This window comes from Acinonyx jubatus, chromosome E4, assembly GCF_027475565.1.
Source record: "Acinonyx jubatus isolate Ajub_Pintada_27869175 chromosome E4, VMU_Ajub_asm_v1.0, whole genome shotgun sequence".
NCBI classification, from domain to species: Eukaryota; Metazoa; Chordata; class Mammalia; order Carnivora; family Felidae; genus Acinonyx; species Acinonyx jubatus.
In genome coordinates, this window is record NC_069395.1 from 24,623,927 (window position 1) to 24,651,673 (window position 27,747).

The 27,747-nt window shown below is 44.5% G+C and overlaps 1 protein-coding gene across 10 annotated transcripts in view; it reads right to left on the minus strand.

Moving 5' to 3' along the window:
- SRGAP2 (SLIT-ROBO Rho GTPase activating protein 2) overlaps nt 1–27,747 on the minus strand; it is a 232,785-nt gene that overhangs the window by 180,067 nt on the left and 24,971 nt on the right. The window contains exon 1 of one of the 10 annotated variants that reach the window (XM_053209186.1): nt 7,365–7,474. The exons of the other annotated variants lie outside the window; for them this stretch is intronic. The gene's annotated coding sequence lies outside the window, so the exon portion shown is untranslated. Of the gene's footprint in view, nt 1–7,364; nt 7,475–27,747 lie in introns of those variants that run through there. 10 annotated transcript variants of the gene reach the window in all.

Genomic DNA, 27,747 nt, shown 5'->3' on the forward strand with positions numbered 1-27,747 from the left:
GTCTGAAGCATCCTCTGCGGGCATAAGACGTCTTGCAGCTGGCACCTGTCTCCTGTCTCCATATCTCAGCTTATCTCTGCTCATTTGTTTTTGTTTTTGTTTTTTTCCAAAAGGACTTTCTACTTTTCAAGACAATTTAGTTTGCTTTCATATTAACACAACACTACTCCAAATCCAGTGGCACTTTAAGGTGTGTTAATGCTGGTTAAACATTAAGAAAGCAAAGACTTCATTTTTCCGCTCTTGTCTCCTAGGGCTTTGGTGGGGATGAACAAGATAATGGGTGTTAAGTGTTTTGTACTCAGAATAAAGGGACAAGGTCAATACCCAGTTGATGTTAAGGCACCCACAATGTGACCAGGTCCGTATGGGTGGAACTGCAGCCAAGTCCCCTGGATTGGCTTCCTTTGGTCCCTTTGAAAGCCCCTCCCCCGCCACGTGACAGACATCCTTACTATTCTCCCCTAAACACAAATCGAGGGGCATACAAAGCAAGCACTGTACTTACTTCTTAACTGATCTGTCCCTTCCCCCACGCCCAACACACAGGCAGACTATGTTAGCCTTGTAAATAAGAGCAGAACACTTAGCATCCCACAGCCATTTTTCCAGTCGGCCTTATTTTAACCACTCACCTGGCAGAAACTGTTACTCCCCTGGCCAGAAGCTATTTGTAAAACTGGTCGGCCTCCCTGTTTTCACACCAACGATAGTATTTCTCTAGTAGAAAGGGGAGTATTCTAAATAAGACAATTAGCAAGTCACCTAGAATTTCCACCCACTCCACAGAGGCACACAAACAAGAGAATTAACTCAATTTGTCGTCTATAATAAACAGAGCCCAGAGGCTGGCGTGGAATGACTCATTCCAAGTAGTAATGGCTACGATGGCCCAGTTCCCTATTTTATAAAGCCATGTGATGAAATTTGAAAGGCACTCTTCCCCACCCCCATCTTCCCTTGCATACTTCTGCACATCAATCCATTAAGAATCTGAAGTGTAATTTATCTTATTCAGTATTATCCTGTTAAATTGCTCTACAGCTGCCATGGCAGTAATTGCAGTGATCAGTGATTCAGACTTCTTGAGCAAAGGGCCTTAAGTAGATTTCATTATTAAGATTTCCAAAGGTTTTATTATTAAAATAAACTTGAGATGAAGCAGTGTGCCTCCACGGGGCAGTCATACTAATGATTCTCGAGTTATGAAGGGATGTCGGTCCCATCCTCAATGCTCCACTCATGAATACCGGTAATTGGGAATTTATCAACCAATAAAACCAACCAGCATTCTAAGAATGAAGAATAATAATTTCACTTTAAGTGGCATATGCAATGCTGTATAACCCCTTAAAAAGCTTCCTTTGTTCACCGAGGTATTGCTTGTTAACAGCAAATACTCGAAGCAACTCAAGTGTCCATTTGAAGGGATTGGTTCAATAAACCAGAAGGGCAGTCATCCACATGATGGAATACTACGTAGCTCTGATAAAAGAAGGAGGATGCCGCGTCTTTGCCAACACGGAGCCATTTCCAGAATTTACCGTTAAGGACAAAAAGCAAGTTACAGAATGGGTCTTATAATGTGTAGTCTTTTGGATAAAAGAGTAGTGGGAGGAATAAGAATATATATTCATATTTGCTTGTATTTACATAAAGAAACTCTAGACAGTTATATAAGAACCTATTGAGAGGCATATAATAAGGGGCAGAGGGTCTATGGGGTGGGTCAGACTGAGATGGCAGTTAATACTTCTCAATAATTTTCTCAGGTTTTTAATTGATCTTTACAAACTACTTCATTTGGTGGTGGAGCTTGGGGGGAATCTATTACCTTCACTTTGGGGACCAAGTGATCAGGCTTCACTTTTCTTGCTTCAGCCTGCTAGAAGTCCCCAACCTCAGGACAGTAACACATTAGGTCAGAAAAGTATCAAGACTATTACTTGACTGTTTCTTTAGGGGAAGGAGAAACTGATCAACATAAGAGCGTATAAAATCTGCACATTATATGTAAGACTGGGCTAACCTGGCCTTCTAAAAATCTGCAAACAGCAGAAATGTGACACTACACTAAGCAGCCCTCCTTCTCTTCTCCCTTTACAATTTTGATTTTATTCTTGGGGTTTCATAAAGGACATTTGTGAAAATGGAAGATTTACATTCATGTCTAGGATTACAACTCTCTTAAGGCCACTTTCAACACAAGTGCTTTTTTATAAATCATTTGTGCGGCCCCCTTTTCCAGACAAGAACAAAGAAGAGAGAAGACAGGCACGTCGGAAGTTGATCTAGCTCTGTGAGTTAAGATGATGAGCACCTACTGAATAACATTAAGGCAAGTGTCTGACCCTCATATCAGAGAATTCTTGCGCCAACAAATCCAAGGACAACTAAGATCCATACCCTCAGGTAGATAAACGCAGGCGTGAATCAGCTGCAGATTTCAAAGGCCAGTGTTAGCAGGGAGTCTGGTAAGGAAGAGTTCCCAGAGCTGCCCCAGTCACCCCACTGGGAGAAAGAGGATGGCATCCAGAAGAGTGGGTGAAGCAAGCCCTCCCCAGAGCCTACTGGTCTCCACAGAATAAATATTCTCTAGTAAAGAAACAACTAGCTAACTAGCTAACTGATGCAAACTGCCCAGACAGCTAGTTTAGCTTTGCCTCCTGCCTAGATACAAACCTGTATAGGAAATAAATGCCCTATGAGATCTATCCCTGCTGATCTTCAAAATTCTTGTCCCCATCAGTCCAGCCTCATGCCACGGAGCTCCAGACCTGTTTCAACTACCCTTTAGACATCTCTACCTGGAGGTCCCATGTCCAAAGATCCTTCTACCTGGCAACATATGCTCCTTCTAGCTCCACTTTCTCTGTCTCGGTTAACGGCATTGCCAGGCATCAAAATACCTAAACCAGAAATCTAACACTCCCGCTTGCCCCTACTTCTATCCACCTAGTCAATGATAAGGTGTGCTGGCTTTTTACCTCCTTAGTATCTCTCAAAGCCTGGCTTCCTCTTCCTTTTCACTGTCACTGCCTTATTCAGTGTCTCATCATTCATTCAACAACATTTAATGTGTATAGATCATAGGTAGGTGCTTTTAAGCAGAAGACAAACGGTGTGATCCCAGCTTTCTGGTGTTGAGCATCTGGTTCTTATCTGGACTATTCAGATATACTCTTGTCTCCTACCCTTCTCTGTATAGCACCCAGAGTGTCTTCTTGAAAATTAAATAGATCATTTAATTCAGAGGTCAGCAAACTTTTTCTGTAAAGGGCCGGCAAGTAAATATTTAAGGCTTCCGGGCCATATGTTCTCTGTCACAACCACTTAACTATGCTCTTCTAATGGAAAAACAGCCACAGGCAATACGTAAACCAATGGGCGTGATTGTGTTCCAATATGCTTTATTTACAAAAACAGGCAGCAGGCCAGATTTGACCCATGGGCCATAGTTTGCCAACCCCTGATTTAATTAGTTACAGTGCTTCTCACTCTTTTGGAATTAATCCGAATTCCTTCCATGGCCCACAGGCCCTCCAACCTCAGCTCAATACCACTTGCCCTCTATCCTCCAGCCGCCCTGACCTCTGTGGCACTCAAATGCTATGCCAAGTATGTCCCCATCTCAGGGTCCCTGAGCTTGCTGTTCTCCCGTTGGGACCACTCTTCCCCAAATCTTCCCAGAGCTGCCTCCATATGAACAGCATTTGCTCACAAAGACCCACACTAAAACTACCCCAAGAGGTCAGCACCCACCCAGTGCCCATTCTAACCCCCATGGCTCTACTTATTTTCTTGAGACTACTTGTCACCATCTGAAAAACATCATTTGTTGCATGTATATTGTCTGTCTATCCAACCTCACATGACCCCGAGAATGTAACCTCCCTGAGGGCAGAAACTGCCTGACTTGTTCACCCCTGAGTTCCCAGCACCTAGAACTGTACCTGGCACTAAGCAGGCGCTCACTAAACCTGTCTGACCTGCTACTGCCTCTAAGTCACTGATGTCCTCCCTGCCACTAGCAATCTTTCTAAAATTCAAATTGGACCATGTCACCCCCTTTGCTTACAATAATCCATGGCTTCCCACCGGTTTTAGGGTACAAATGCAAATTATGTGGCAAGGCTACTCTAGCTCTTATCACACCTTCTGATGCTCTCCCATTAGACTGTGGGCTCTAGGCAGCAAGGACGTCTTGTTCATCTTTCGACCTCAGGTGCCCCGCATAACGTCAGAAACATTGTAGGTGCTCCATAAATGTTGGATGAAAGTAATCAACAGAGGTACAGCAACTAGCCCAATGCTAAATTAGAATTGATAACTCGATAAATACCAAATTTAAAGCCAATGAAGCAAAATCTGGCTTTTCTTTCTTTTCTTTGTAAGCAACCTGAGCAGGGGCTATGCTTATAATTCTGAATCTGGCTTTAGATTTTGCCCCAATTCTACCCAAGCAAGCAGCCACTCACCACTCTCTAAAAGAAGTGGGAAGTGGGAGGGAGGGAAGTCAAGCAAATCTCTCGATGCCCTTTTCTGTGAGCAGCTCTGGTGAGTGGTTAGGAAAAAAGACATAACTCGGGCTAAGATGCAACTTAGGGATTCTCCATGAATTCCAAATGTCCACATTGTCTCTGTCATCTATTAGCAAAAAAATACTCTGTGCTAGCTGTTTTGCTGTCTAAAATAACCCAAGGCATTCAGGGAATTTCTGCAGAACTGCCTTACCAATAGAATGGAAGTTGTTACTTCTAGAAGAATTTCCATTAGTCCTTTGAAATCCTTCAACATTCATTAAGGCCAAGGAGTTTGCACCTAATTCAGTCTGATGGGTGTAAGAATAGAGTCTTTCTAGGGAATGCAGACTCCCAAATCATTCAGCTGGGACACAGGGAGCGAATTTATTACTCAAAATCAAAGGGAAATGAAAAGAGGCCAACCCAGAATGTTATTACTCTCTTTCTCAGGTAGTGGATTGAGCTTGAGGGTCATCCCGTTCCCTCTGCATGGCCTCCTTACTTAGCATCTTGGATGCAGCTGGCTAGGTTCTCTTCTAATCTAATAGAATCTGTTTCAGCAGAGCTTATGCTAGGCTATCTCCAGACTCCAAAAATGATAGGCTATAAATTACTGGGTCCACCATTTGATATAATGAAGTGCAAGTTAGTGCGGCCCTGAGTGATCACTCTGCATCCAAAGTAAATCTGGCAGACGGACTGGAGGAAGCACAGAGCAAAGCCAGATCTGGGATGACTTCACTCTGATCCTAACTCTTCACGACTCACCTACAGATAGATCCAATCACAAAACCCAAGTAGGGAATGGAAGGAACCAGGCCCCTGGTTCTACTTCTCTTCCACGTTTATAATCTCCATGTAAAGAAGCCAAGCAGGCTAAACTAAAATAATTAAATGATTAAACCTTATACACAAAACCTCCAGGGATCCACAAAACTACACACAAGACAGTTACACAGTTGACCTTGAGGGTGACTAACTGACTTGCCTCTGAAGTACCAGCAATTTGTCACATTTGGGACCATTCAAAATTCTGGTCAAGGATGTGCCAATGTGGAAGCCAAGAGCCAACCATTCAGATGAGCCCTGCTGCCAAGTCTGTTCACAAGGCCATCTTCTCATGTTGTTCCATTCAATGAAATGGCAGCCCATGACCTATCCTTAAAGCCCTCTGTCAATGGTACAGAGCCAGAGTACCCTACCCCCTGGCAGGAAATCAAGAGGGTGACCTATGAAACACCGCTCTGAAGATGCTGAAACCCATGGACTACAAGAGGCAAGAAAAGGCTGAGACTAAGCCAGCCAGCTACGTGCTGTGACAACAGCACAATAACCCCCTCCCACCCTACCCTGCCCAATCCTAGCCGGGTTGGTACTAACCTGATGAGACAGACCTATAGGTTCTCAACCTGAAACAGAAACTCCTGGGCTCATTCTTCAGCGTGTATCTTTAAAGACCAGATAAAATTTCGATGAGGAGAAGGAAAGTTTCAGATAAATGGAACGTTAGGAACTGGTGGAACACAGGGCCCAAAGGGCAAGAAGTTAGGCTGAGCCCAGACAGAACCTTGCATACAGGGTATTAGGCATGGGCCGAGGCTACTATTCTAGTCAGGGGATCTGGCCCCAGCAAGGAGAGCTTGGCAGTCTAAGACACAGCATACACAGGGCTAGCAAAATTCAGGGGGAATTGAAGTAAACATGTCAAAACAAGGGGTAGGGCACAAGATCCTCAGAATCTTTACCAGAGTGAGGCAGAACTCCACAGTGGTTGATGGTTGATCTATTAATTCCCAGCAAGAGTTTCACACTGACTAGGAGCAGGAGAAGGCTGTAGGCCTGGGCAAAAGGGCGGGCTGTGGCCGGTGGCGGAAGGGGGGGTGGGGTGGTTGACAAAAGTAATTTTATCTTAGAGCCTAGACTGCATTATCTACTAAAAAGAATCAAGACAACCAAAGAAACGGCTGTTTCCATATCTGCTGCAGAATATAGAGCCTGGAACATTCTGTTGGGCCAGAAAGCAAGAAAGTTATCAAAGTTAAATAGCATCATGTCAAAAAAACATGGGAGTCAGCTTGAAGGGATGCCTACTGACCTAAGAGGAGAGAAATTGAGCGTCCAAAACGGCTAATAAATAATGACTGCAATGGGTTGAACCACATCAAATACATAATAAATCTATGACTTTGTAATGATATTCAGAAAAAAAAATTATTGGGAATTAAGTATTTATCCAGCCTTTCCTGCATAACACTAAATGTTCAGGGGGTATGGAAAACCCTGTATGGAAAACAAATTTGGCAATATTATCTGCTTTATCTGGGTGTTGGGTAAAGGGAGGTTGATGATTTCTTTTGCGCATGTATAACAACACCACTATGACCAAAACAAGGGCAATAGAGAGCTTGAGCCAAGCAGCTTAGTGTTTAGGCAAGACCTCTGCCTATAAGACAGACTAGGATATAAGGGGCAATTTTAGCCCCGATGTGTGGAGCCAACTGGAAGGATATACAGAGAGGCCAAGTCGCAGTGGCATCACGGTGCAACACTTGACATGGAACCCCAGATCCCAGATTGGCTGGTAGCATGGTTTACCCGGTGGTGGATCTGAGGCTGCTTAAAGAACTTACTTTTCAGCCCTAATTGGCTTACGAAATGAAAAGTCTTGAAAATGGAAGCCTTATACAGGTTTAACTAAGAAGAGCTAAGGAAATTTAAGGCACGAAGAAGGTGGCAATGGCTAGCCCAGAAGAGTGCCAAGAACAAGGGTAAAAGTCAAATTGGATTACTTTACCAAAAGCATCAAAAATAGACCTCTTCACTCCCCGGACTCACCCTTACCTGCATTTCAAGAGCACCCCCAGCACCACCAAGGGCAGCAGAATGAAGACCACGGCGTTCTCCCCACCAGTCCCCCTGTGAGCATCCAGACAGGAGCCAGCCTCGGCAGCTCGGAATGCCCCGCCCTAACCACCGCTCAAGCAGCCAGCTGGGAAAGCATTCAGAAAACCCGCATCCTGACACACCACTGCCAAACAACTTAAGCAGCAGAGAACGGCCCATCTAAACAGCGAGGCCGGCTGCCAGGAAAGTTTTGTAGGGACAATGAGCAGAGGAAAAGCAGATCCCTTGGGGTCCCCTAAGATCCAGTCTCTTAGCTTCAGCACTTTCAAATGCAGAATCCATTCACCTCTGGGGCCCTGGAACTCCACAGGCAGGTTGTCTCCTTCCATCCCCTCAAAGATAAATGAGCCGGTGAGCTGGCCAGAAAACCACTCGGGGCATTACTCTTTAAAGAATCCTTATAGGGTCAAACAGGAATGGGTCTACGGGCTGTGTGTATTCCCCACAGATGCCGGGGATGATGTCAGAATCCCTTTCCAGATGTGTTTAACACTTTGTGGTCACCTGTATTGCTGCCACCAAGAATCAGTGCTTTGCTAAGGTTGACTCCAGCTCCCCGGCTCTGGTTACCATCACTGAGGCTGTCATTTGTACTGTGTACCCTTACAAAGAGTCCTAAAAACAGCTCTTCATCTGCTCTTTCAAGACAAGTAATGTCTGCCAAAGAAACAGGGAGGCAGGGGAAAGGTTGAGAGAGGAAATACAATTAACTTCCTACCAAGATAGCAAGAAAAAGAAAAAGCTGGGAAAAGAATATGTGGGTTCACATTTATTTCCAAGGCTGGGTTAATATCCTTTTGCTTTTGTCTAAATGAACAGGTAATTGAAAACTGTTGCTGGAAAAAAAAGAAAAAGAAGCAGGCCCAAATCCCCAAGTATAACTTTTAACATAGAAAACAAGAACTGGTGAGAACTGAACTTCCCGGTTACTGACACCCCCCCCACCCCCTGCCCACCCTTGCCTCTTACTCTAAGGATCCGAGCATTCTGTATCTGATGACCCAAGTCAGATACCCAAGTCAGAATCCGGTGTAATTCCCAACAACCCAAAACTTCAGGCTGAGTTCTCCGACCTTGAGATGACTCCTCTAGCTCTGTGGTAAGAAAATGTACCTAACCAAGAGTAGAGCCTCTCTCGCCTCCCTAATTGTGTGAATTCAACTACTCGAGGTCCAGTCCACTTTGTGTACATCACAGGCTCCCATGAGTAACTGTGAGTTGGATCTAAGAATCACCCAAACCCCAGAAGGCTAACAGGTACCCTTACAAAACCTGAAGATGTAAAGGGGAGAATTCAATGGTGCTCAGAAGCCCCACCAGCCCCGCCTGCAAAAAAAAAAAAAAAAAAGAAAAAAATCTACAAATAAAGTAACTTCTGGTAACCAATTCTAAGTTTTTTTGTTTCGCTGGGTGTCTTAGGGCACAACCCTAACCTTTCTGGCCTTTATCATTTTGCCCACTGAATGTAAGAAAACTAAGCTAAAACAAATTTTGTAACCAAACCGAAATGGAACTCTCCAGGTAGTGTGGCTACTATACCCAGGATACTAACCTTCCTTTGACCCCAAAATGGCGGTCCAGAAATCAGCATCCCCAGAGTACAATTCATATTGAAACTGGAAATATGCTGAAGTAAATTAAGAAAGTCTAGAGCCTTTGTTTGAGCAAAACTTAGATGCAGCAAAAAACATGGGCTTCTTGCATGACTTGTACTGTCAAAGAGGCCACGCGGAGGAGAATTAAATATGACACACGCTTCGTGTATGATCAAAGTGCCTCCTAAACTCAAATCGGGGCACCTTATATCACAAAACAGATGGCAAGAAATTAATAAATGTAAGTCTTTTCTCTGCCATCCCAATTACAGCCCTGTCAGTTCACAAACATGTTCTAGCAAATGCTGGAGGAGTTTCTCTCTTTTTAAGAGTCCTCTCTCACTTCCCCCTACTTAACAAAAGACCACACGCAATTAAAAAGGGGATGGAGGCAGGCCAGCTTCAGGACACATGCTGCACGGGGGAACTGACTGTCCCAAAGAGAGGGCTCTACACCCCTCTGACAAGTCCACAATAGACTAGCTAGACACAAGCACCCGAAATAAGGAAGTCCATCAAGAAAATGAACAGTTGGCGAGATCAAGGCCTAAAGGGCTTGCAGCTGGTCTGGCCATTCATCAAAAACTCTGAATTTAAATGGAAGACACGTTCTGGCTGCGACATGTAATAAAACAACTAGAGCGGCAAAGGATCTTGATGTTGGTTTCCTTTCCACCCTACGCTCTCCTGCCAATGGAAGAGTGAGCGTGCCTGGGGTGTTCCTGGCACATCTGGGGTAGTTCCCATTCACACTGGTCAATCTTTGGAATTTTCCACATATTCCAGGGTCACCATCCATCTAACATAACCCAGAATATCCAGACAAAAGCTCAGCTCCTTTTTGTAGTCTGGAGAGAAACCGTCAAATCTGAAAGCCTGTGAACTCTCTCAGCCAGACGAGACTAGATGTAGTAAAGATAATGGAACCAGATGTCAAAAGCTTAATTTCAGATTGACCCCTAACCAGCTTTATGCTTCTGGATAACTCCCCCATTTCCTCTAGACTCTTATTCTCGCATCAGTAAGAGAGAAGTGGGCCTAATGGTCCCCCAGATTCCTTCTAATCCAGTCAGAAGTGGGGAGTACTAGAAGGTAAGGTCAGATAGGCAGGAGGGCCTGATCACTTAGAGAATGGAAAACCACTGGTGGGTTTGAACAGAGGAGTAACATGATCTCAGTTCCATTTGAAAAAGACAGCTCTAGCTATTGTGTTGAGAACACTCCAAAGAAGGCAAGAGTGAATGCAAGAGACCAGACAGGAGGTTGCTGAGATCATCCTGGTAAGAGATGATGGCAGACAGGCCCAGGGTAGCAGCTGTGGGGGTGATGAAGGACAGTCAGAGTCTGGGACATACTCTGAAATAGGGTCAACAAGACCCTAGGGGACAGGATCTTGGAAAATCTTGGAATCTAATGAAGTCAAATGACACTAAATTCTGACATCCACTGTGAGATCCTAAGATTTCAGGGTTTGTTCACGACCGGCATCTATTGTCTGATACACTACCCAACACATAATGGGTATGCAGAAAGCGTTGAGTGAATGAATGTGGAATTAAATATATGATGTGGCCAAAAGACCTGCAGCTTCGTCGGTCATGAGCAGACAAGAAGCATTTCGTACTAGACAGATTTTACTAACAATGGATCCCTTTCTCCTGGGTGGATCTTTTCTGTAAAAAGCTCTCCTTGATAACTCACTTCACGGGACCTGTAAAGCCGACCAAAAACTTCACATAATATGGCCGAGCATCCGAACAACTTGGCCATTTCCCTAAGGGGCCATGTGTATTCACCAAATTTCACACCACCTCAACAACTCCCATCTAAAACACCAGAAGAAATGTTTCATGAGTAATCTCATGTTTTTATGAACACTGAGTCATGAGTGTAACCAGATAGGTGTAATTATGAACAATAATATTATTACAACAAGCAAAGCAGACACAGGCCAAATCTGTACCATCCCCATAGGACAAGCAACTGTGCTACCCTCGACTATGCTCCTCTTCTTCTGTGAGGCTGAGTTCAGGAATTTCTACATTCTCCCCCCCCCCCCCCCCCCCCCCCACCGATAGCACTGGGCTGCAAAAGGTGACAGTTCCCAACTATAGAAGCTTCTCTGTCAAGGTGAGAGCCTTGAAAGTCCCAAGGTTCTTAACCCCCAGGGACTGACAGTGTGCAAAATAAAGGAGCAGAAAATTCAGCATCAGGAAGAAATAATGACAAAGGTGTTTTATAAACCACATTCTGGCAGCAGATTTCTCGATTAAGTCATTGATCATCTTGAAAAGTTAAATTAAAACCCAACATTAATCAGGCAGTAGGTGTGAAAAACATCTTATTTACCAACCGGGGGGGGGGGGGTGCGCGGAGATAAGACACATAAAAATGGTTGAGACCAAATTACATTATAAAGGAAGCTGCGACATTTGGGAGACCAAGTCCTGGACGGATTTGTCAGCTGAGTTGGAAATCATTTGATGTGACCTCAGCCTAATTATTTAAATTCTGTGCCTCTGTCTCCCATCTGTGCCTGAGTCTCCCACTCACTGTAGAGGACAGCAAATGATTTCAGCCCCCTCCTGTCTTCACAGGGATATTATGAAGCTGAGCTCATGTCTCTGGAAGCTCCAGGGGTTTCCTGGGGAAAGACACTCCATGAACAGAAGACAATGTCTTTAGTAAGATAATTAAGGGGTCAGACCGCTGTTAGAAACAGCCCTATACAGTACGTTGCCTCCCAGCAGCATGCCTCTGGAGTTGGGCGACCAAAATATTGCATAAAATGCCAAGTCTCTTTGCAGATAATGTCAGGAGCCCTATGTGTGAACCAATCTCACACACATAATAGCTACATTCAGACATTTAATAAACATTCAGTGATGCTTTTAAATCCCCAGTATCTCCCTGACATGACCACACTGCTGCCTATTAGGAGATGGTGTGCAAGGTATGAAGTAGTAAAGACCCATGACCATGAACCCCCAGGCAAGTCCTGACCCTCAATTACTCCCTCTGTATTATGGGGCTAACATTACTGAGATTAAATGAAGGAGCATGTGAAATGTCCCTGGCACAGCCCTGGGCTCACAAAGGAGCCAAGTAAGTGCTAAAGCCCTTCCCCCTCCTGGCGCTCTGCTCAGTAAATAACAAGTGCCGTCAATCCTTTAATCACAGACCCAGAGAAAAATGAAACAGGAAAGGGTTCACCCATAAATATCTTATCTGCCTTTATTCTCCTATAACCTCTCGACTGGAGCCAAGTAAACAGGCTGAACTTCCATTAGGATCACAATGTGGGATGTCCCAGGTAAGCCAGGCTCATAAACTCCAATTAGGAGGAGACTGGCTTTTCATGGACCGTCCCAGACCTGGCCTACTCAATGACAGGAGCAGATCCAGTCCTTTGTCCTTGCTTCTCAAAAAATCCATTACTGGAGCACACATGGCTCCAGTGGGATGTCAGGTCACAGGCTTTCTATTCCGGTGATTGTGGTCTAAGAATAGAGCTTCCAAACACAGGGCAAATGGACTCACAAGGGCTGTGTGCATCTACTATCCAAGTCACCATGTGAGGACTATTTAAAGCACAAGGCCGGCAAGCCCCCTGTGAATGGGAGACCAAGAAGGGGAAACTGGCAGGGTGTGTTTTTAACAGAGTCCTACAACTTATAAATATATTGTAATGTAGAGAGCCCTAGTTTGGTCCCAGGATCCATCCTCAGATACCTCACTTGGCTCCTTGTCAACCCCTGAGTAAGGAATGTCAAGTTCATTTTACAAATGGAGGAGTGGGAAGCTTAGAGGGACAGATGTATACACGGCTAAGCGTGTTGCTAATAACAGAAACACAGCCAGGACCTGAGCACAGGGCTCTCTGGAGACCACAGCTTACGGTTTGGGGTTTTGTTTGTTTGTGTTTACTCCAGACTGCCTCTCTTGGGTTCTCTCTGCTAACTTAAGAACCCAAGGAGCCTATAATCCCAAAACATACTCTAAATATTACATCTCATGCCTTATTACTGATGTCACCAGTTTGGTGAGCAATGAGTATTAAGTAGTAGTCCAAGGCCAAGAGCCATGTCTTTCGGAACAGAAACCAGACCATAATTCCAATTAGCTACACAAATTCCAATGCAGAGGAACCCTGACTGAAGATCAGGAGACCTTCAGCCTCCAATAAAGACTCATCATTTCTCCTGTCCCGACACCCCTTCGCTCGGATGGCTTCACATACTCTGGATCTACACAGAAAATGACCCAGCACCTTGCCATCACTAAACCAAAAAAGTTCTTTGGGATCGCATCTGTATGAAGATTTTATTCTGTGGGGCCATTTTCCTGCCCATCCTCCCTGCTACGTACTTCTGTCAAACTTCAAATGTCCCAGAACATATCCAGAACCGATCACAATTTGTCAGCTCAAGGGCAAGATTAATTCTCTAGCCCTCTTGCTTCCATGGCTTTTGCAGAAAATTATCTTCATTGGAATCTTTGGTGTCACTGAAATCATTGACAGCAGTTGGGGGGAAAAGTCACACACAAAAATTCAGTAGCAAATATAAGCCAGAAAAAGTAAATGCGACATAGTCCAAACCAAACTGGGAAGGTTCTCACAATCCCTGGAAAATGATTTTACCTGAAGTCTATACGACTCATTAAACTCAGCACTGAGAGGGGAGGGTCTATGGATCTACAGGGGCTGTTGGCAGTAACTCGTGTGCTTTTCCAAGCCAGGTCTCCAGGGCCTGGCTCTGACACGGTTACCACTTCCATGGAGAAGCTGACAATAATTGTTCTCTCCCTCCCACCTCCCCATCAGATGAAGATAGCTAACTGGCATTTGTCTTGTCGAAGGAGACTGCGGCAAGCAATGACATAGCATGACAGCTGGAAAATATGGGGACCTCACGTAGTCAAAGCACATAGTAACCGTGAACGGGAATCTGCTGTTAACCAGGTTCACAGTTGTCTGCTGTCCACACTTTCCCTGTATTCATTTCACTCAAATCTTAATCAAATCAGGAGAGGGGTGCAAGGAGAATGTGAGGTTCCTACGCATCACTCTCTAGAAGAAAAATTCTGACTTCTAACAGGAGTGCCCTGGTTGCAATGTCTTTTGGGGTTGGCTGAAGGGACTTGGTGTTCTGAGTAAGAAAGAAAGAAAGGAAATGAGATTTTTTTTTTCTCCCATTTAGAGAAATGAGGAAGTACTTTGGTTTATGTACAGACCCCATCCCTTTCAGACAGTCTGCTTGGAGGTAATGCCACAATCTCAGGCCCTCCTTGAAGAAATCTCATCTCCTATCAGGCTCTAATTAAGGACATGCCCTATGGGGCACCTGGCTGGCTCTGTCAGAAGAACATGTGAGTCTTGATCTGGGTCATGAGTTCAACCCTCAGGTTGGGTGTAGAACTTACTTAAAAATATATAAATAAAAATAAAATGTATTTGAAAAAAAGTGAAACTTACTGAAAAATAAGTAAGTAAAGACATGTCATTTGTAAATGTTGACTTATAGCTGTTGTCAGTGTTAGACAATAAGCATACATGATGGGGGCTGGATGTATATGGATATCACCTTATTATACGCAGTCTCAGTAACTGCATAATAAAGATCATTCCATGATAGTGACGGTGACAACACATAGCCTGGCTAATACCATCAACCATCCCAATCCTGTAGGAAAATCCTACCTGGAAACATTCCTCTCTATCAATCACATGATCAGACAGGGCAGCTGGGCAATTGGTCCAACTTCTAGACCCTGATATATTCAAATCAATCAGTAGCCACCGAGCAACTAGAAAGTGGCCGACACTCCACCGTGGCCATAATAGAAGTCGAGCATTTCTATTCCTAGTTTTTCACTTTTAAAAGCAAATCAGGTTCAACCCCACCATGAAAGACTGAACAACAAATCAAAGAATTCTTGAACTGCTGAAGAAGGTTTAGTCCAGTCGGCCAAGGCACCCCTCTCTTTCTCGGGAGCTAAATCACCCAGAACAAGCAGCTGTTCCATCTACCACGGACATCTAGATCATCCCTGCAGAAGAAGCAGAACGGGTGGGAAGTCTGCTTCTCCAGGCTTGGTCTACTCTTTCTCTCCATATCCACCCCCCACTCTTTTTAAAGTTTTTTCAGAGAGAGCCAGAGAGCAAGAGCAGGGGAGGGGCAGAGAGAGATGGAAAGAGAGAGAATCCCCAACAGGTTCCGCGCTGTCAATGCAGAGCCTGATATGGGACTGAAACTCACGAACAATGAGATCATGACCTGAGCTGAAATCAAAAGTCAGACGCTTAACCAACTGAGCCACCCAGGTGCCCCTCTGCATCCCCTTGAAAAAGAGAGCCACCCCTCCTCCATCTCAGCCTGAAACACAGAGAGTGTAAAATGTTCTAACTCAAGACAAAGGTCTAGAGGACCCCGGCAGCTGTCACAAGTTTCCCTATCACTTGAAGCCTCTTGGCTCTGGCCTGGGGCAGCTGGAGTCCACATCCAGAAGCACCTTGTGTCTTGTCCTTCTCTGTTAGAGCTCCAGTTAAGAATAACACGGTGCTGCTCTGTACTCACTCATCCTCTTCACTTGCTGTTTCCTCTTATATATGCATGAAACCCTGTTCTTGTACATTCTCCAAGGTAAATGAAAATATTTTTAAATAAGCACAGAGAAAAAGTTTTATTCCCTGTCCCGTCTACAAAAAGGCACTGTCAGGAAGAATTCCACTCCACAGCTGAGTGTGGCAGGAATCGTTGGTGCACAGCCTTCCTCTCTGGAGCTCCAAAAGTTCAGAAATACTAACCCACTAGAGATAATGTTTAGGATACCCAGTACCTGTCCAGAACCTCACCTCCATGCATGTCCTAAACGTAAAGACCAGAAGACCATAAAAATGGTCTCTTTTTATTATTCACATGGTCTGAACCATGTGAAATAACCTACAAAATGACAATTTCATTAGATTTAACCTAATAGGATCCTTAAAAAACAAATCAGACATTTTGCTAAAGAAAGAAGGAAAAATCCATCATTTCCTGGGTGGCTCCACCCCAAGACCACTTCCTATTAGTCCTTAGTAACAAAAACACTTTGCAGGAAGGTTAACACCTATGGAGCACCTTGTAAGACAGGCTTGGCATTGTTAATAAACATCCTTTTACTCACTCATGCCATATCTATATGCATATCCATATCCATTCCTAGCCCCTAAGAGCTCACAGAGGAACAAGCAAGTGAATGGGCAAATACAACACAGCATGGAAACTGCTACTCTACGGACAAGCTTGATTACAATTCTTATACTGACTAGGCCCGGTTGTTTGTATGTGGGCCTCACCAACCAGACAATGCAACACTCGGGGGCAGGTACCATGTTCTCTTTGTCTTTGAATCTCCAGCATCAGCAGGGTTTATGTATATAAGTCAGTGCTCAGTGGTATTTGTTGAATGACTAAATGACCCTTAGAGGCCAAGTGAGCTCTGTAAGACAGGTGAGCACGCAGTGTTTCTGTTACAAACTTTAAGGTTCCTATATTTTAGACCAGACTGCTAATTATAGCACTAGAAAGAGAATAACAGATTTCTGACCATAGAACTAGAAAGAAAAGCAGGAAAAAAAAAGGGGGGGGGAGGGCACTACTCTTTATAATCAAGATAAGTCTGAAATTACAGACTAAAGTCAGCCCCTAGCTGGGAGTATAGCAACATCTTTTTCACTCTCAGTTTAACATCTTTTGATTTCAATGGATTTTCCTTGCTTTACAAGTATAAGATCATTAAGAGCAAAAGAAATGAAAGGTGTTTTGTGAACTAAAGCAAAGAGGACAAACACAAACCACTCTCCCGTTTTGTCTTTTGGAAAAGGAGTGTCCACTGAAGGTGCAGGGGAAGTGGTATTATTCCCTCTGGGGTTGGGGTGCATTTTATGAGTTCAGAAAAAGCCAAAAAAAAAAAAAAACACCTCATGTGGGCACCAAAATAGGTAATTAAATGCTGAATTAAAGGATCCAGAGCAGGGGAGAGATTAGGCCGGCTGCCAGGCAGTCACTGTTGAAGGAGGTATAAAACACACACACACACACACACACACACACACACACACACACGTCTGCAAAACCCCTCCCAGACTTAAAAAAAATGTCACTTGCATCACCTATTAAACTCATAGAGCAATCATTTCTAAAAGAAACAGTAGGAAGAAAACTAGACTCAAAAAAATTCTTTCAAAGTTGAGTATTTTGACGTTGGCTGAAGAAATGTTTGCCTCTTGTCACATAATCAAAGCTGTGGAAAAGGGCAGCATAGATCTCTTCCTGATATGAAATCTTAGATTGAAATCTAAAGGAGAGAGACTGGCCTGAGCCCCATGCTGCTTTGGAAGTAGGGGGATTCTTTATCCTAATGAATTGTCTCATCAATTTAACTGCACATTTGATCCCAAGACCCTTTGTAGGCCTGATGACCCAGGCAGGCCCTTAAGTGAGGCCTGTCCCCAGGGTGGCCCACTCCAACACAGCCACCAGCAGACAGGAAAAGGCCATTGGGGAGATTCTTATTTTATTATGTAAATCACAGGAAGCCACATTTAGCTGCTTCTCCCCTGCACAGCATCCCTATTCCTATCCACTGGCCACCAGCACAGGAGGAGGAAGTCTGTCAGCATAAATGAAAATGCTCCCGTTTGACAGCGAGGGTCCTCCACAAGCACCTAACTGAACGCTCATGGTTAGGTTTCTCTTTTTCTCTCTTAAACCCATTTCAGTCCATTACTTCCAAGGAGTGCAAAGGGCAACATAAGTGGCAGAGGGTGGAAGTCAAGTTCAAAAGCCCTGTGGGGAAAGAAAGTATAGACTTTAAGTCAGACTTTGGAATCCTGAGTCTCAGTTCTTCAATCTATGTGACCTCAGGCCTATAACTTAATTTCTCTGGGCCTCAGGTTCCCCTCCATAAAATGAGGTTAATAATATCAATATACACCTTCCAAGGCTCTTGTGAGGGGGAGCTGCTAAGGCCAGTGGTTTTGTGAGGGCTGTATGACTTCACTCTGATCAAATATGAAACTGAAGAATGATGTCCAGATAAGGCCCAGGCGTGGACAATTTCTGCCTGTGTGCATGGCTAGGATGCTGGCATTTCAGGGAGCCAGCTCTATGAGTTTAAGGCCAAAGTGGACGAGGCTTCCACCATGATGGACACAGCACATTCCCATGGACATGACCCACACCACTGCAAAATTCTCTCCCTACTCTAGAATTCCTGAGGTAGCCAACTTTATCCAGCCCAGAATAAAACCCAGACTGCCAAGACCAGTCAATGTCTTTCTTTTCAAAGAACATAAAGTAATCCAAGAAGGATCCAGAGAATTCATTCTAACGGGAAATCAGTCTTGCTATTAAATAAAATCACCCTCTTCAATCAAAATCTACACACTTGTCAAGACATCTGTCAAAAATTATAACTGCTGCAGACAAGTAGAAAAAACGGCCACACAGCAGCAGAAAATCCCTTTGGCTGAAAAGTACGTCAAGAATTCTTTCATTTAACTTCTAGGCCAGAGTGCGATGTTAATTTAAAGCTAACCACAAAATTAGCTACTGCTTTTCTTTTGAGAAGGGGGATTAGAGAAGGTGACTTGTGAATGCTCTCTTCTTCCAACCTACAAAAAGGGACAAGTCTGGCATGCAGACCTAGCCCTGTAGAGAAACTCCGTTCGCCAGCTCCTGTGTGTTTCTTTGTTTGTTGCTGTTGCAGTTGTTCCCTGCCCTCCTGACCAAGAGACCCACAGACTAACATTTGTTTTCTCTGTTTTAGATTCATTTCTGTCTGTGAGTGAATTCATGAAGACAAAGTCTGTGGTATCTGCTGGATCCCAAAAGTGTGGAAAGACAAAAGACCACAACTCTCTCTTAACTTCAGCTCAGAACCAATCTCATGCCAACAGCTCAGAAAATTACTTCCGTCATCACTGCTCCAAAACGGAGCCCCTCCACCCTCTACCCAGCTCCCAGCCCAGGCCCTGGGGACCCACACTGCTGTTTGTATTGGCACCTGCAAGGAGCTTGTTCACACACATCCAGACTACTAGAACAAGAGAGTTCAGAAGGGCCCTCCAACAAGTGAGGGACCCAGGAGGAAAGTGACAGGCGAGATCTAATGCCCTGCAGTAGCCCGTTTTCACTGCCACTTTGGCTTTACCTCATCACCTGCCAGAAGCTATTCGAACACTCTGAGCAACTCTGGTTCCCAGAAAGCCAAAAAGTAGGATCAGTTTCTCCCTCCAGGCAGCCTCTTTAGATTCAAGGGCTCCTTTTACCCTGCCTAGAGAGACCCACAATCCCTAAAATAAGAAGCAGCACTCTGAAAACTGTACTCATTACTCAACTCTTCAAAGATTAGGCCTTCTCCCACATCCTCACCGGCCCCCAAACAGTCCTCATCTGTGAGTAGGAATGATAACACAACATGCTTTGTTGTGTCTTCTTCCAGGGTGGTGGAGATTAACTGAGAAACACACACTTAGCACAGTGCCTAACACATAGTAGTATTCAATAAGTTAGTTATTATTGAGGTTATTTTTATACTTCTAAAAATGAGGTATAGTTATCGTTAAGAAACTATCTTCCTTTAAAAAAGAAAAGAGAAAAAGAAAGGGAAAGGGAAGAAAGGAAAGGAAAGGAAAGGAAAGGAAAGGAAAGGAAAGGAAAGGAAAGGAAAGGAAAGGAAAGGGAAAAGAAAAGAAAAGAAAAGAAAAGAAAAGAAAAGAAAAGAAAAGAAAAGAAAAAATAAATCTTCCTAAAAGGCATGTTATTCTAACCAAGTATAAACGTTCCATGGTCAATTCTCAGTTTCTTGCACAAACAGAAAAAACAGGTATGACAAAAAATCCTAAACAATAGGGGCACCTGGGTGGCTCAGTCGGTTAGGCATCCAACTTCAATTCAGGTCATGATCTCATGGCTGGTGAGTTTGAGCCCTGTGTCGGGCTCTGTCCCGACAGCTCAGAGCCTAGAGCCTGCTTCGGAATCTGTGTCCCGCCCCGCCTCCCCCCCCCAACCTCTGCCCCTCCCCTGCTCTGCATGCTCTCTCTCTCTCTTTCTCTCAAAAATAAGTGAACATTTAAAAAAATCTTAAACAATAGGTATTCTAAAGGTTCTTATTTAGATTTTGAATACATTATGTGAAGTGGTTATGCACATAGATCCATTTATCAAGAAAGAGCTGTGGGGCGCCTGGGTGGCTTAGTGGGTTAAACATCCGACTTCAGCTCAGGTCATGATCTCACAGTCTGTGAGTTTGAGCCCCGTGTGGGGCTCTGTGCTGACAGCTCAGAGCCTGGAGCCTGCTTCGGATTCTGTGTCTCCCTCTCTCTCTGCCCCTCCCCTGCTCGTGCTCTGTCTCTCTCTGTCTCAAAAATAAATAAAAACACTTAAAAAAATTAAAAAAAAAAGAAAGTAAGAAAGAGCTGTCTGGTACCAACTATGTGTAGAGCACTACACTATACATGCACACACACGCACACACACTCACACATACTCACACACACATATTTTTAACATTTCTGAGCACCTATATGGGCCAGGCATTATTTTAGGCACTAGAGATACACACATAAATAAGACATGCCTTCACCTACTCTACACTGTGCGGGCTGGGTGCTTCCCCATGGCCCGTAGTCTGTTCATAACACACATACTCACAATTTTAATCACATATTAAATTATTACATAAACTGATTAAATAGGAGTACAAAAAAGTGTTTCTGTGAAAAATAAGTTGAATGCTTTGTAAAGACTTGATGAAGGCAAGTTGCCAAAAACAAATTGTCGATAAATTAATTAGGTGCGGGCAAGACAATGGTAAAACACTGTGGTGGTGGAGCTTAAAAAATCTGGAAATAGTATGCATTTTATTTCTGAAATGTATTTAAGAACCCACTTCACTTAAAGAAACTGAAACTGGAAATCACCCATAATGTGTTAAGGGTGTACTTTCTTTTTTTTTTTTTTTATTATGAAACTTATTGTCAAATTGGTTTAGATACAACACCCAGTGCTCATCCCAACAGGTGCCCTCCTCACTACCCATCACCCACCCGCCTCTCCCTCCCACCCCCCATAAACCCTCAGTTTGTTCTCAGTTAAGGGTGTACTTTCTGAAAGAAAGTCAACAGAACTCTGCTTGGGTCTTACACTAGAAGAAAAGGCCTTGGCCCATGTCAAGAGATTTAGGAATGTATATACATTTATATATTCTTAAGTTAAAACGCTTAGGGATTGTATCTGTTTTATTTTTTTTAAGATTCTCTGCTTTAACTGACTTTTGGGGTTGACTGATCAACAACTGGTCTTCCCTGTATACATGCCAGTTTCTCTTAGGTTGATAGCAAAATGAGTTTACGTTCCCTTGGGCCAATCTAACTAGGTAACACAGAAAGCTGGCCTGGGATTTTATAAAACGGACCTGTTAAATACCTCTCATACAGAAAACGTGTGGGTAGAACACTGAATTTTAGCCATATTTCTAGAGACCAAGATGCTAATTCTTATAAGCTTGAGCCACACATATTACTCATAGCCTGAAGCAGGGGCCAAGAGATGAGGGATGCCCCCCGTGCCACCTCAGCTTTGGCCAGAGGTCTGGACACAGCCCATTGGCTGATTCAACAACTGATGTTCCAACATGGCATGGAGAAAATGTCTCACAGGATGCTTTATTGAAAGAAAAGGCACAAATACCAAGTATCAAGGAGTCTCAAGGGGTGAGCTCCCTTGCCAAGACCCCTTGATCACCAGTCTAATACACTTCTGTTTATTTGCATAGAACGCTGGATTTCTATGCCACATGACAATTCCAGGCACTGAAACTGAAGCGACATCATTAGCTTCCCACCAGAGCTTTATGCCATCAAGATGCAATCTGTCAAGGGAGGCTGCACAGGGCCTCATGTCAAGTGCAGTCTGCAGCTCAGAAAGCAAGCAAAAAGGGAGGCTTCAGCAGAGTTTCAGTCACCTGACAATATTCTTTAAAAAGATATTTAACATGTAGAGGATTCCGTTGATGGAGAGAAAAATACCAAACCCCCCCCCTTTTTTTTCTTTAAAGACAAGAAATTGGTATGAAAGGAGGGAAAAGAACTGGGGGAGTCTTTGTATATTGAGAGCTGAGTTTATTTTTACTTTCTGCCAACAGAGGCAAGGTAATTCTATAAGCATCATTTAACTTTCTCCCTAGAAACAAAACAGAGTAAGGCAGTTAATGCCTTGCGTTCTCCATCTCCAATTCCAACTCCAGCATCACTTGTTTTTCCCCTAGAAAATTAAATTGAGCCTCACAGAATGGCACCCAAATGTGTGATTTCAAAGGCAGATCCCCAAACTGATGGGATCCTCAGTGAGAGCATGAGGAGCCATTTTCCATTTCAACTCGGAGTCAGAAAATCTGCAGGTCTCATTTTCTTCATTAGGGGTAAGCCTAGATAACCTCTAGGATTTCCCTCCTTTCCAAAGGAATAAAAAAAAAAAAAAATGAGTTTCAGTTACAGCTGTTGAATTTTAAGTCAGGTATTGGAAGAAATTCCTAATTTGAGAGCTGTCAATCACCAGAACAGGTTCCAAAATAGGTTGTGGAATCTTCTTCCCTAGAGACAGTTAAAAATAGCCCAGGCAGCCATCTGTCTTGTTAGGGTGCAGCCCTGCCAGGAGGCGGGTGACAAAACAAAACCCCGCTTCCCTCCAGGAGAGAAGTGATGAGCTCCGTACGGAAAAAGGGAAGGAACAGAAGCCCATCTGGGCCCAGGTAGAGCTGTGGACGGACTTCCTGCAGCAAGGGAAGCCCAGAGCTGCGGAGAGGAAAATACTAGGGGAAGAGACAGGAAATAACAACACAGCTCAGCGCCCTGTGGGGAGAGCTGAGCCAATCTGCTTCCTAGCTGTGGCAGCTCCATTTGGTCCTGGAGACCGGGAGCTCAGCCACAGATCCTGGGGGAGGGTGTTACTCCCCTCCCCCGTTCCCAAAAGGGGGTACACATGAAGCCAAAGTGGAAGATGGAAATCCAAGATCTTCCCAGGTCACCAAGAGCGCCCATGGAGCACCTCCAAAAAGTTTTCTTTTAAAATACAGTCCTTTTGTTTCTTTGGCCATCTGTCATCCTACCCACTTCCTGCATTTCTTTCATTGCTACGGAAAGCTCTCTTGGGGATGAAATGGAACAAAACCTTCACGGACCTTTAAAAACCTAACTCCAATGGGAAATGCAAGAGACAGCATTGCTACGGCCCTTAACCTTTGCAAAACTGGAATTGGCCCTCTCCCTGCAGACGCGAGCAGGCCTCTGACACCGCCCCCCCCCAACCCTGTGCAACCACCACAAATGTCCGCACTTGGGGCTTTCAACTAAGCCTTTGTTCCCAACACTGTGTCTTCCCACAGCACACTGGAGTCAGGCACGTGGAGCTGTCAACATGGGTCTTTGGGTAACCAGCTTTGCCGGTAGACAAAACACAGGAAGCCCACTGTTTTCTAAGCCCATACAGTGCAAGGGGCGCCCGCAAGGCAAAAGAGGAGGGCAGTGACCAAGGACTCACTGAGCTGAGGTAGGCAGCAAACTGAAGATGGGGGCGAGGGATGGCCACCAGCTGTTGAGAGCCAGACGTGAGGGAGTACAAGGCAAAACCAGTGCCTGAGGCTCAATTCTTTAAAAAAGAATTTTCTCTGGCTGTGGTTGCCAGCTAAGGAGAAACCTGAAGCTCAGGCATGCAGCCTGGTGATTTTTCTCCCCCTTCAGTAAAGCCAGTGAAATTTGCGAAGATAACTAGAAGAAAATCAATACTGCAGGGCCCCAGATTTAAGATGAGCTTTTGCAGAAGAGAAATCTGAGTCTGTTCTGTCCTTGCAGCTGTCCTAAGTCAGATGAGAGAAGGCTTCTACCCTAACAGAAGGAACCAGACTTATTGAGAAGAACAAGAAGCTAATGGACATGAAAGGGCCCTGTAAGTTCACATAGCCCAAAACAAATGAAAGAGATTATGATCGGTGCTAAGAGCATCAGGGCTGTCCTCAAACCGAGTGGCTAAATGGGAGCAGTGTCACCTAGAAAAGCAGAGACTGCATTCTGGGTCATCTCCTGTGGCCCTCTAGGGGCTCAGCTAGGGCACCATCTTCTATCTGGCTGGTCTTGGGGCAAAGTCACCTATGAAAAGGATCAGGCTCCCTCCCTTCTTTTGCCGGATGCCACATGACACCTGGCCAGAAATCTTAACCCTCTGGAATGTGCTGGACACTGTGGCCGAAATCCAGAACTTGGGAACAGCATATTGAGAAGCGTCTCTCCTCAGAACCTAACAGGTGCAAAGGGATGGCTCTATCCAGAACCCGCCCGACGAAATCCAGGGTTTGCTCCTTTCTCAGAGCTGGAATCTTCAACACCTTCAGGATTCATTCATCAGATATGGGGTTTGGACTGCTTAAGGCCTTAGGGAATTACAACTAAGCAGCAGAGAGCTGGTTTCCAAAGAGAAGACCGAGCAGATAATGGCAGGAATAAGGCTTCCTCTAGAGGTTGTCCCCTTCACCAGTCCATTACCTCCTGCCTGCCCCTTGCAGACTACAGGGAAGCCAGTACAGACAGGTAAGCAGGTGTCCTGTTCTTCGAGCTCTGCTGGCAAGGAGAACCCATATTATCTTTCTATAGCCTGGAGCTGGTAAAAGAAGGGAAGGAAGGAACTAACAATGGAGTAACCAACCCACCAGCTTCCCATTCATTCTCATAACTCAACATGATGAGGCTGGCTGGCTGCCTGCCAGCCAGTATTCTCCCTAAAAGGATAGAGCTGAAAAGCCTGTCAAATCAGAGTGTGGGACAGTAAAAGAGTATTGAACTAGACATCAAAAGATCTTGGGGGGGTGGGTGGGCAGAGAGGTTAATTAATGCAAAGGAACAGGAAGGTACTTTTGGGGTATAGGAATGTTCAATACATTTATTATGATTGTGGTTACACAAGTGTGTATGTACATGGTCAGAACTCACTGGACTGTAAGTTTAAAACAGGTGCACTTTAGGGGCGCCTGGGCAGCTCAGTTGGTTAAGCTTCTGACTCTTGATCTCAGCTCAGGTCTTGATCTCAGGGTCATGAGTTCAAGCCCTGCATTAGGTTCCATGCTGTGCGTGAAGCCTACTTTAAAAAGTAAATAAATACATACATACATACATATACATACATGTATAATACATACATACATAAATAATAAAAATAAATAAAATGTGTGCATTTTATAGTATATAAATTATATCTCAATAAAGTTTGATAAATTGATTGAAAAATCTTCATTCTAAATTCTATTCTGTCTTTGTTAACTGTGTGACCTTGTACAAGTCACTTAGTCTACCTAACGCTTCAGTTTTCCCATCTGTTAAATGGGGTTAATAATTTTTGCCCTGCTTACTTCACATGATTTTTAAGGTCAAATGACATCTTATATGTGAATTCACATCACAAAGTATAAGATACTAAATAAATATGAAGTACTTATAATTAATGTTTGCTCTATAACACTTGGGACATCCCTCGCTGTACATTTCCTGATGACCTTAAGTCACGGAGGGGAAATTCTGTTTTATATAATTGCTGATGATTCAGAAATCTTTCCCCTAGAAAACCTTGACCTCCGAATTCTTTCTGCTTGCTTCTGGCTATCTGCTTGCCCACCTCTTCACTATGTAAATGTAACTTATTGTGGGTGCATAGGCCCTTCTGGCTCCCACAGATAAGTACCCCAACATGAGAGCACAGACTCGGAACACTGCTGCTTGACCAGAATGCAGGTGCCACGGCTGATACCATTCTGAAACTGCGGACTCTTCCCTTCCTGGGGAAACTAGCTGGCATTTTACGCATTGCCACAGAGAGTTCCTCGTAGAAGGACAAAATGGGGAAAAACACAGAAGCCTGGGCAGTTAGGTACAAATCTACCCAGCTGGGGGGATGAGCGAAAAGGGACTGAGATGATCTAATCCAATGCCTTCATTTAAAAAAAACTAAGAAACTAATTCTCTGAGAGGCCAGGAATTCAAAGCTACGCAAAATTGTTAGGTAGGTTCTGAAGCAGATGCTTCAACCTCTCCACCCAGCCCACTCCCCACCCACATACAGTCACTTTCCCTAAGACCCTCTCCTTTCCCCAGTGGCATCTAGTAGCCTTCGACCCTTATCAAAAGCTGTAATCGCAGGGGCCTGGGTGGCTCGGTCAGTGAATTGTCCAACTTTTGATTTCAGTTCAGGTCATGATCTCACAGTTCGTGAGTTCGAGCCTTGTGTCAGGCTCTGCGCTGAGAGTGTGGAGACTGCTGGGGATTCTCTGTCTCCCTCTCTCTGTGCTCCTCCCCCACTTGCTCTCTCTACCCCCCCTCCCAAAAGTAAATAAATGAACTTAAAAAAAAAAAAAAAAACTCTGATGGGAAACAAATGTGATCACACACTAATGTATAAATAAACAGCACTTTTGGGTAAGGTGAGGAAGGAGACCATTTTTAAACCGGTCAAGCTAATAGTAGAAGAGATGTCTTTAGCCCATCCTCACACAGGGGCCCTGACAACAGCCCCCAAATCACACCCAATAGCTGGTTTTTTACCCAGCCTTAGGCAAATAGAGAACTAAAGCTTGCAACTCTTCCAGATCAGTTCAAGTGGGCTTACAAAGAAGTTCAAGTGGGCCTGCAGAGATCAGGTTTTGTCTGCAAGCCTGCCTTATCGTCCTCTAGAGCCTGTGCCATAAGCGGTAACACTGTCCCTTGGAAAGGTGTGTCACACGTCTTGCCTAAATGGAAATCAGAGCTCCATACACGCCCTGCCATTCTTCCTTGCAAATGCTCCTTTTAAATCCGTATCTTAAGAATACCATTCACTCCGGTTTCACCTGGTGGAGAGAGAAAACAAATCTCACATTTGTCCACTTTTCACCCAAAGCCACCATCATCTCTCACTTTATTCCCACCAAGAGTCTTGTGGGCACCCTTCCTTCCACTTTTTACCATTAACATCTATTTTTACCCCCAGCGAGCAGTGCAATCTTTAAAATGAACAAATCTGGGCACCTGGGTGGCTCAGTGGGTTAAGTGTCTGACTCTTGGTTTCGGCTCAGGTCATGATCTCACCATTCATGAGCTCAAGCCCCACATCGGGCAGTGTGCTGACAGTGCAGAGCCTGCTTGGGGATTCTGTCTCCCTCTCTCTCTGCCCCCCGCCCCCCCCCCGCTTGCTCTCTCTCTCTTTCCCTAAATAAATAAATAAATAACTGATAAACAAAGCATATCCAAGGTGTTACTCCCATGCTCATTGTCCTCCGGTGGCACCTGGAACCCAATGCCCAGTCTGAGCCGTGCTCTCCAGGCTCCATGTGGTCTGATGCTGCCTGCTTATCCCACCTCACTCCCGTCCCTTTCCCGCTGGCTCTCTGCCTCATGGTCACACAGACCATCTTTCTGTTCCTCAGACACACGCGGCTCCGTGCACCTTCAGACCTTAGCACCTGCTGCCTCCTGGGCCCCCAGACCTGCCATTGGCTGACTCTTGCTCCCCATCCCGTGGCCAGCTCAGATGTCGCCTCCAACAGGCCTTCCCTGACCGCATCTGGGTTAGGTAAGCCCCCACTCTGAGCACCGCACTTTATTTTTATTTCCTTCTCAACACTCCACTTCCTGAATTCAACTGATCCATGTGTCTACT